Source organism: Pteropus vampyrus, unplaced genomic scaffold (assembly GCF_000151845.1).
Source record: "Pteropus vampyrus isolate Shadow unplaced genomic scaffold, Pvam_2.0 Scaffold838, whole genome shotgun sequence".
NCBI lineage: Eukaryota > Metazoa > Chordata > Mammalia > Chiroptera > Pteropodidae > Pteropus > Pteropus vampyrus.
This window is the reverse complement of record NW_011889619.1, coordinates 61,858-70,943: the sequence shown is the minus strand read 5'-3', so window position 1 is coordinate 70,943 and position 9,086 is coordinate 61,858.

Genomic DNA, 9,086 nt, shown 5'->3' with positions numbered 1-9,086 from the left:
ATGTTACTGTCAATTTACAGGTTAGGTAACTGAGGCTTAGGAGAATTACTGTAACTTGCCTAAAGTCACTCAGCTTGTAAGTGCCAAATACGGCAGTCAAACACAAACCTAAGTATCTGCTTTTAACCATTATGACTACTGCCTCTAAGGCAGTCATCAAAAAGCATGCTTGCAGAGGTGCTTTTTAAATGCATTTTAATTCAGCTAATGTCATGTTCGAAGAATCAGTATCAACTGGTTTTTGAGAACTTCCGTGGTCCACACTGGAGGCCCCTGGAAGCTGCCACAATAAAGCAATAATTCCAGGCATGATTTTTAAATTTTTTTTAAATTAGGAATTTGTTCATCTTTTAAAAAATACATGTAGTTTTTATAACAACAACAATAATAACAAATACAGCTTGGCATATATCCTTCCAGACATGCAGTTTTAAAATATGGGAGCTTTGCAATGATTCTTTTAGAAAGCCACTGGAGATAGATTTGAAATGAGTAAGAGTGAGAATTCTATAGTGCAGTGCTTACGGATGCAGGTTCTGAAGTTGAGCAGCCTTTGTTCTAATCCTAGCTTTGCTACTTTCTAGCCCTGAGACCTGAAATAGAAAGTTTCCTCTTTTTACCTTGGTTTCCCCACTGGTAACATAAAGATAGCAATGGTTCCTATCTCAGAAAATTCTTGTGAGGATTAAATGAGATAATCTGTGTGAAGAATTTAGAGTAACGCCTAGTACATTATAAGTGCTCAATAAACATTAAGAAATACGCAGGAAATATAGACAAGCAGGTGTATCATAATGAGAAAAGCTGGGTTTGTATCCTGGTTCTGTCTCTTATTGGCTGTGTGAGTCTGGGCGAGTGCTTAACTTCTTTGATCCTCAACATCCCTATCTGGACTGTTGTAAGGGACACAAAATAATCACTCACTAAAAGTTTGCTGTTTATCCATTATTGCAGCAGTGGACGAATGCTTTAGAGTTGAGCCGGTGAATGAGATAAAATGATATAGGGAAGAACTGCTGATTCATGCATGCCCTAAGTCTGACATTTGGCATGGAAGAACTACCTACAGAATTACAAGACTGAATTTGATTCTCGTTTCCATTATATACTGGCCTAGAACTTTGGGTAAATTTTTTAAATTTGTCATCATTTTCATCACCTACAAAATAAACATAAACGCAGCAACTGCCCTGATTCTTGCACACTTTTAAAAAAAGACATAATTTACAAGCCATAAAAACTCACCTGTTCGAAGTGTATAATTCAGTGGTTTTTAAGTTTATTCACAGAGTTGTACAGCCTCCACCTCTATATAATTCCAGAATATTTTCATCACTCCAAAAAATAAACCTCACTTCCCATTCCTCCCCTCTCTTATCTCCTTACAGCCCTACATTCTATCTGTATGGATTTGCATATTCTGAGCATTTCGTATGAATGGAATCATATAAGATGTGGTCTTTTGTGACTGGCCTCTTTCATTTAACATAATATTTTTCAAGGTTCATCCATGATAATGTATCAGTACTTTATTTCTTTTTACAACTGAATAATATTCCATTGTATAGATATACCACATTTTGTCATTCTTTCATTTATTACATACATTTAGATTGTTTCTACTTTTTGGCTATTATGAATAATGCTTCTATGCACATTAGTGTACACTCTTTTGTGTGAATATGCTTTTAATTTTCTTGGATATATACCAAGGAGTGGAGTTGTTGGATCATAGGCAACCTTAACTTTTTGAGGAACTACCAAACTATTTTTCCATGTAGCTGCACTATTTTACATTCCTACCAGCAGTGTATGAGGGTTCTAATTTTTCTGCATTTTCACCAACATTACTACTACAACCATCCTAGCAGATGTGAAGTGATATCTCATGATTTTGATTTGTATTTCTCTAAGAACTAAGGAGCATCTTTTACAGGCTTATTGGTCATTTGTATATTCTCTTGAGAAACGTCTATTTTGCCCATTTTAAAATTGGATTGTCTTTATTATTGAGTTGTAAGACTTCTTTATATATTCTGGATATTAGTTCCTTATGCACACGGGGTTATTTTGTATATTAAATGATATAGTGGCTGTGAGAGCTTTATAAACTGTAAGAGGTGTCACAAATTAAAGGAGAGCACTGACAAAATGTGAAGGGACAGAGCACGGCATTCCATGGCTAGAGGGAAGCCCCACGCCTCCTCGTCCAAGCCTCCTTCAAATCCTTGCATGCACAATTTCCCCACCCCACAGCACCCTGCCCTCCGCCCGTTGACCCATGCAGTATCTGGTTGGAGATGGGGCTCAGGGCTGCCATCTTGGCCGAAGGCAAAGTGGCAGCAGCTCCTGTCAGGGGGCAGTAGGTCCAGAGCTCCTGGTACTTCCCTTTCCCTGACTCCACCCTAGCTCCAGTGGAGCCAAGCGCGGGTGCGCCCCACTACCGCCCTCACCATGGTAAGATGCGAGCAGCATTCCTGGGTCCAGCCTCACTCATCCGCTCTCCCAGCTGGTGTGTTTGGTGTTGGTGTTACTGAAGAGTGGAGTTCTCAGCACACTGTCCAGGCTCTTGATGTCTCAAACAAAGAGTTGAGCAAGACACCAAAATACAGCAGAAAAGAATAGCTTTATTAGAAGGGAAAGTAAAGAAGTACACTTCCAGATGTGGAAGCAGGCTGAGGAAGAGAAGAGAGGCTCAAAAGGCTCAAGGGCACAGTAACAAAGTCTTTGGGGTTTCTATCCCTATTTGCTGTGGGTGGTAACTTTTCTTAGAGGGGTGGGCTTTCTTGATTGACAACTATTGCTGACAGGACTCAGTAACTCATTGTTTGTTTTCTGCACATATTTGTTGCCAGAATTCAGTCAGCTATAATGATATTAATGAACTTCCGGGCATATGCATCCTATTATAATGATGGTATAATGGAGTTCAGGTAGGTTGAAGGTCATTGGGCTCTTCATTGTGCAGGTGTGAGTTACTGGCTGAAACGAGTACCCAATTTTCTGCTTACTTGTATGAGTTACTTTTAGCCCAAAAAGGCCCTCTGGCTTGCTTAATTGTGGGCAGACTAGGGTGGACCCTTTCTAGAATAGGATGACCTCAGCATTTTCTCAGGCAGACCCAAAATCCCCTATCTAACTTTTCTGCCTAACCTTTTTCTAAGAGTCATTAACCCCCTTTTTGGTAGTATGAAAGTTGAGGGACTGGAATTTTCTTCTGTATCTGCTTCCTGTGGAGGAGGGTTGTAGTCCCTGCCTGTTGCGGGTTTCTTGGAGCTCTTTCTCTCGCTGCCTTAAGATGGAGTCTTGGGTATCCTGCCGAAGTGCCGCCTCTGTCCCTAGACAAGGAAAAAGATGCAAACTCGTTACTTGCATCATATATCTATTTTTGTTTCTATCATTAATTTGCCCATCAAACTGGTAAAGGAAAACAGCCTTGGTTAATATATTTCGTAAAAGGAAAAAAAAGAGAAAAACAACTTGGGTTAAAGGCCCTCTCCCTTCTCGGACTCTAAGGGTCCAGTTTTGTCCTAAAGCCATCCCTGACATACAACCACACTCCACCAGAAGGGAGGGGCAGCAACAGGTTTCTGCTTGTAAGCTGCCCTGGGTGGCTGTCTGCCATCAACCCGGGAGGGGCTTCTTGGTGCTCAGTGCTGACACAGGATGCTGACACCTCCAACACACTAAGGGGGACAGAAATCAGGCCAGCCCCCAAGGTCTGTGGCCATTCAAGATACACGGGTGATACCAGCTCGGCAGCAATGGGGTCTCAGGTTGAAGGATGTGGGTGACATCAGGAGAGCAACACACACATGGTCACGGTCTCGCTCATTCCCACAGATTGCTGTATCACACAGATACACATCAGGCTCTCAAATACAGATCATGCAGTTGTGCCCCACACCTGGAGGACCAACCCCCCACCCCCCAAGCCTCCCAAGCTCCCCAACCCCACACCCCCCACACCCTCACCCCCGCTGCGGGGGCTGGAGCTCCCAGCAGAAAAAAAAATCCAGAGACCCGTATTCCCATATATCTGAGGTCCCGCCTCCACATTCACCTGCCTCCAGCCCAGGTGAGCCCCACACCCGAGATGGCTTCCACGCTGCCAGGGACCACCCCTTCTTTGAGACTCTTTCCCCAAGGGGCTGCAGCTACCCACTCCGCCCAGCGCGACGGTTGCGCTCCCTGGCCCTTGCCTGCTCCACCTCCTACCTTCTTCTAGACAGAGCGCAGTAGCCTCTGCCGGGTCTCTGCCTATGTGGCACAAGACCGGAGGGCGGCCGCTCACCCGAGGGCTTGGACCAGGGCCGGGACTCTCCTCCCGCCGCCCCCACGCCCAGCAGTCCCTCACACGCCGCCGGCCTGAAGCCATGGCCGCGCACGCAGCGCTCCGAGTCCCTAATTGCGGATGCTGCAGGGTGCTCAGCTCGCGGTCTGCCGCTGCTGCTGGACAGGGACCGGAGCCCAGTGACGTCAGGAACTGCTGTGAGAGCGGCTCCGCCCCTCGAGAAAGCTGCCTTTCAGCCACCTAGGTGCCTTGGCGGGAAGTTTTTCCTCGCTGGCCTGACGCAAGCACACCCTCGCTCCTGCACCTGCAGCGCACGGACCTTCCAGGGACTCCCTACCCTCTTCCCCAATGCCCCAGGTCTCACCCCCTGATACCAGGCGGAGAAGGAGTGCCAGCCTCCATCCACAAAACGGTGGCAGGAAAATGGTGGGACAGACTGTGCTCTCAGAGCAGCTGGGCAACACTCCACCTCCCCACACAGAGAGGCAGACTATAAAGCCAACACGAGACAGGCAGCACGGAGGGATGGAGAGAGACGGGGTCCTAATGACATCACTGGTACTCCTGGATATAGATGTATCTGAAGCTGACATCACTCCAATCTTCCCAAACTCTTCAACCAATACATTCATTTTGTAGTCTCTCTTTTCCTTTTCACATTATGTTGATAGACTGACTCGTCGTTCTAGCAGGTTTTTTGAGCATGTTAGAATCCAAATGGAAAAGGAGGGAGCTCACTGAAATAGCCTGTTCTGCTGCTTCTCAGCTGTGTGACCTTGGTCTGGTGTTTTAACCTCTCTGAGCTTCCCTTTCCTCAGCAGTAAAGAAGAGTTGCCATTTGTAGCTACACTATAGGAAGACTGCTTTGTGGAGTGAGACAGTAAAGCACTTAGAGCAGTGTTTGACAAACGGTAGTTGCTAGAATTCTAACTTACGAATTCAACATCATTTACTAAATAATAAGAATTAAAGAACAATTCATTCAGTGCCCAAGTATCACAAAATCTCTTGAACTTTTAGGACTTTGGTTATCTGATTTTTAAATGTGGCCTTACTGCAAAAGGACCTGTTGCTGTTTATAAACACCCACGATCTGAGTTCCTTTAAAATGTTGGAAAGAAAAGGCAGAAAAATCTATTCACCTCCGAACTTCTTCTACCACCAAATTAAAAAAACAAAAAACAAAAAACATGGTGCCTCCACTGGAGTTCAGCACATATAGCCGCCTCACCCAGGGCTTCCCAGTGGCTAAGTGGTTACCACTACCGGGACGATGAGCTACCAGACCCAGAGAGAAGATACAGATGGCCCATTCAGGATGGCCATGCAGCCTGTAAAGACTCAGCCCTCCTGAATCCTACTTAGGGGCTCCTGCCTCTGGACCCCATGAATACCCCTTCCCTGTCTAGAGAGCACTGCTCCTGTGGCTGTGGCACCCCCAGCCCAGGATTTACCCAGGGAGAGTGACAAGCCACATTGAGAGAAACTGCAAGTTCAGATGGGACCAGGAAGGGCAGCAAAATGTCCTTCTGAGAATGAGTCAATCTCACTCCTAACTGGGTGAGCCAAACACAGTGCCGGGTCTCTCTGTAAATGCTGGTGAATGCCTGCCTGGCAGGGGCAGTATAACAGCCCTGCTGCACCGACATGATGCCCTGGTCGTCTGATACATGAGGAAACTGAAGCCAGAGAGGTTCACGCAGCTACTAAACGGCAGGGCTGCGAGATGGACTCAGGACTGGTTCTTACGGTGGGCCCTTTCCCCCACTCCACACCTCAGCATAGCGCATGACCACATTTGGGTCCACTGATTTGGGCTGCAGAGGAACGAAGTACAGGGTTCTGGAGACAGATATCCAAGCTGCACCACTGACGAGCTCCATGACTGTAGGCAAGTCACTTGTCATCTCTGCCTCCACTTCCTTATCATTAAGGGAGAGTGTTTACCTACTCCACTGGGCATTGAGATATTTAAACAAGTCATCTATATAAAATGCTGTCTTAAAAAAACAACTTTATCCCATTAGAAGGGCTTTAGTTGAGCCATTGTTTTCCTGGAGTGGAGGGAAGGCTCCCCAAAAGTCTTATCAGCTGTTGAGTTATAATAAATCTGAAACACAGACTCGCCAAACTCAGAGGAGAGAGATCATCAGGGAGACTTGGCTCTTAGACAGTAATGTCATCCAAATCAGATGACTAGAAGGTTCTTAGAATCCTGGAGCTGTCCAACCTCATCCACATAGAATGTGGGAGAACAAAAAAGGGAGAAGACACCTGCTAGGAGGAACAGGTTGTTAAGGCTGCGATGGGACAAGGACTCAGGTGTCCTCATTTGCCACGCTGGGGTCTGCAGCCCCGGGTGGGCCCACTGGCTGATGCAAAAAAAAAAAATGCCCTTTTCTATCTGCCAACCAGCAACAAATGCTACCACCCTCTCACAGAGCCATGGAGGAGACCCAGCCAGACAGTACAGAAGACATACTAATCAGGAACACCAGGTGGGCCCCTGCTGCCACCTTCATCACAAAAACCAGGGGGCCGAAGCCCAAGCCATCACCATCAGAAGCTCCTGGAAACCTCCCTTCCACAGACTTGAGAAGAAGCATCAAAACTCACTGAGGATGGATATGGCTGCATCACTCATGAGGAGAATCTCTGCCATATCAAGCCTGAAAGCACGACATATAACAAACTGTTTGAGTCAACCTAGCATCAGAGAACCTCCAAAGATCCCATGCAGAATGAATTCATTCTGCAAGCATTGTTGGAACCGCTGCTTGGCCCAGGGGAGGAATGGGGAGGACTGTAATTTTCAGCCCAAGAACTGAAAGCTCAGAAAAGATAGATGTTTCCTTTTTTGCCTGATGCCTTTGATGACTAGTGGGTCACCTCCATTTATGGGGCCTGAGTAGTTGGCCCCATAGGTGAGTTCATGTGCCCCCTTGCTCAAAACCCTCCGACAGCTCCATGTCACTTAGAGTCAAAGTTGAATCTTCCCAGAGATGCTCAGCCTCCAGTTCCTTCTCTGACCCCATGTCTCCCTCCTCTTCCATTCTTGTTCCTTTCCCTCCAGCCTCATTAGCCTCCTGGCTATTCACTGTTTCTTACCCAAGGCCTTTGCATATACTATTCCCTATCAGAAACACCCTTCCTGCAGGCGTCTGCACGGCTCCCTCCTTTCAATTAGGTCTCTGCTCCGATGTCACCCTATCAGAGCATATCGTTGACCACTTCCTCCAGAAAGCCCTACCCACCACTCTCCACCCCCTTTCTAGCATTTGTCCAGCATATTTCCTTCATTGCATTTGTCACTTCTAGTATATATGTATTGCTTATCTATCTGTCGCCCAACTAGACTGCTTAGCAATCCTATGCCTTGGTTTCCTTGTAGAACAAGGGAAGGGGATCACTATTCCTTTTATGGCTGTCATGAAGAGGCAACTCTTGGGGAGCATTTGGGACAGTGTCCAGCACAGAAGCTTCTCAAATGCAGGGCCATTATGGGCTGGATCCTTCTTTGCGGAGGGGGTTGTCCTGTGCATCACAGGAGCTTCAGCAGCATCCCTGACCTCTTCCCACCAGATGCCAGTAGCAACCCCTGTTGTGACTACCAAAAATGTCCCCTGGGGTAGGGCTGCCAGATTTACCAATACATACTCATGCTGAAAACTTATTCCTTATCTGAAATTGAAATTTCATTGTGTGACCTTTATGTTATTGGATGACCCTACCTGGAGAGGGGTGGAGGCAGAATTAAGAATCTTCTCTAAGAACCACTCAGATAAAGTGAAACCACCATGGGTTTCTCAACAGTAATGTCAGTCATTTCTCTCCTCTGCCTCCACCCTCCTCAGCATGTCCCACCCACCTCTCCTGTGTCATCATGCCCATCCAGGGGTTAGGAGTCTCAGCTCCCCAAACATGCCCAGCTCAGCAGCTGTGATGATGCCTCCCCATGACTGCCTTTCCACCAGTTCCAGGCTGCAGAGTGGAAGTAGCTTCTTCTCCAGCACCCGCTTCATTCCCCTGCTTCCTTCCCGGGGTCTTCCCTCCTGTCTTCCCTCCTGCTCTCAAGCCCCAAGCCTTCTACCCTTGAAATAAGAGGCTTCCCAGGCCCTGTCTAGAGGCAGGAAAACAAGGCAGGTAGTCACTTTGCTTCCCTTATCAACTCAGAGTCAAGCAACTGGCTCATTTAAGGGCAGTCCTCCTTGCAAAGGGAAGCCAGCCCCTGCTCTCTCTGGGAACCAAAATAAAATGAAGGGGTGGAGGCAGGGAGAAAAGAGGAGGGGAGGGTGAAGTGAACCAGAAAGGAGCCAGGATAGAGCCGGCTGGATTTAACTGGAGGAAATCATGCTGAGGCCACCCCGTCTCCAGCTTTTTCTTAGTGGCACTGAAGAGACAGAACAAATAAGATGTCTGCCCTGGAAAAACTCAAGCTAACATGGTGGAGGTTTTCACGTGATTTCTCCTGATTGATAGTTGAGTAATTCTCATCCTCACTGTGAATAAACTAAAACCCAGACACTTGTGAAGGTAAAAATAGTTGCTCGTCCAAGAGTGTGCAATCTCCGAGCCATCCATTTTGGCTTCACCTTCTTCTTTCCATGTTCCTCAAGTGCCCCCGGCTCCTTTCTCCCTTACTTGTCTCAAAACCAGATGCTCTGCCCCCACTGCGTCCGACACTGCTTTCCTTTTTCTCTACATTCAAGCCACTTTTGAGTCTTCCCACTCCTCAAATTTACGGTGCTCCCTCCAGCCATGAAGTCTTTGCATATATGGTTCCCTGGGCCTG